The sequence below is a fragment of the Gobio gobio genome (genome assembly GCF_949357685.1).
Source record: "Gobio gobio genome assembly, chromosome: 18".
Classification (NCBI taxonomy): domain Eukaryota; kingdom Metazoa; phylum Chordata; class Actinopteri; order Cypriniformes; family Gobionidae; genus Gobio; species Gobio gobio.
Genome location: NC_137111.1, coordinates 1,875,917 through 1,877,616, shown reverse-complemented (window position 1 = coordinate 1,877,616; position 1,700 = coordinate 1,875,917). Strand labels below are relative to the sequence as shown.

Below are 1,700 nucleotides of genomic sequence, written 5' to 3'. Positions count from 1 at the left end.
TATAACGCCTTAAACTCTGCATCATCTAGTCAAAAATGAAAGTTCACTACAAAGAACCGGTTCAAAGTGGACATCAGGATCAGTTTCATTTCTGGAGAAGTGTCCACCCAGAGAGCTTTAGCTCACACTCACACACACAAGGGCTCATTCCGACAGAAGATGGGTCTGTGTAAGTACCTTATCATATCACTGCAGAATCTTAATGTTGCTTTATCAGCATTACAGGAATCTGACCCTTATTTTCTCTTCTATATTAGTAACATTCGTCCTCGCTGGTGCTGGAGCAGGTAAAATCTAACAAACTAACTATCATTTAATCATCTAGAATTAAAAATGCTGAAAAAGTCAAAGTCAAAGAGAATTTGAGAGACTGCTTTCTGGCTTCTCATAAAGTGTTATTTCAGATTAGTGGAAAGAGAAAACATCTAAAATACACTTTTAAGTGTATAGCACTTTATCTGTTTGTGTCTGTAGATTTACATTACTACATCTCTTTATCACTTTAATACAACATACTTTACAGTTTTATTCATATCTATATTCTCAAGGGTTTCACTGAGGGGTTTGTTCATATATAATTTGCCTGACTTTATACATTTTGAAAATATTTCTGACTGTTGACAGTATTTTCTGGAGTGATAAAAAGAGAATTCCAAAATCCCTTTGTATTGACAGATGTTTTTTCTAGATATTATGTAAATGAGTAAATATTTAATTAGATAACAGCTCATTTGCATATTTGGACATAACATTTCAGAAAACTTGTAATACACATTTGTTTTGTCATTCTTAATGTAATCTATCTGGGTGTGGTGGAATGCATGAGTTAACGCTAGTGTCCCCTGAGTGTGTTCACCTGTAAAGTGATGTTGATCGGTGAGTTTGTGTGTCAGCCGGTGCAGTCGCTGCGGCTCCTTTAGTTCTGACGGCGGCGGGCTTCACCGGTGCCGGGATCGCCGTCGGTTCTTACGCCGCCTCGATGATGAGCGCTGCCGCGGTGGCCAACGGAGGAGGCGTCGCTGCCGGGTCGATGGTTGCAGTCCTTCAAGCCGCTGGTAATGCAGATGTCAGGATTGTGGAAGAAGACGTAGATGTCAATAGAAAGAAATGTGCATTTGATATTTCATTTTCATAATCATGTGTGTTTTGTCTTTAGGTGCGGCTGGGATCCCAGTTGTGGCTCAGGCGGCTGTGGGCACCGCAGGGGCCACTGTGGGGACAGTCCTGGGCATCCTTATCTGAGTCTCAGAAATAATCTGCTCAATATACAAATAAAACTCTCATTATTGCACAGTCTGCCTCTTTTGTAATGACTTTAGTCAGCGTCTCTTTACATCTCTAGAGAGGGAGAGAGAGTGTGTGTGTGCTTAGAAAGAGAAGGAATAAGGTGAAAAATCTACAGAAATACAGACAAGTGTTGTAATCATACACCAATGTTAACATTTTTTGAAAATATATTTTAAACATATTTTACCATGTTCAAACACATACTCTGCCACTGCACAAATGGTTCAGGAACAAAGAGTTGAGGGTTTTTCAATCGGGTGGTTTTAATGTTGTGGCTGATCAGTGTGTTTTAGAATGTAACTCTTCTAACACATTTTAAATGGTGGACACAAAATCTAGTCTTGATCTCTTGTAGGCTATTCCATCCACATTTGCCTTTAGCATATGCAGGCTGCTGTAAGACTGGAAATGTA

General features: G+C 39.5%; 1 long non-coding RNA gene across 1 annotated transcript; it reads left to right on the top strand.

The window, feature by feature from the left end:
* The first annotated feature begins 257 nt into the window (after nt 1-257).
* Nucleotides 258-1,291, top strand: LOC307141857. The gene is made up of 3 exons (XR_013818393.1): nt 258-287; nt 894-1,055; nt 1,157-1,291. It is a non-coding gene; the product is annotated as an uncharacterized lncRNA (long non-coding RNA).
* Nucleotides 1,292-1,700: the final 409 nt, after the last annotated feature.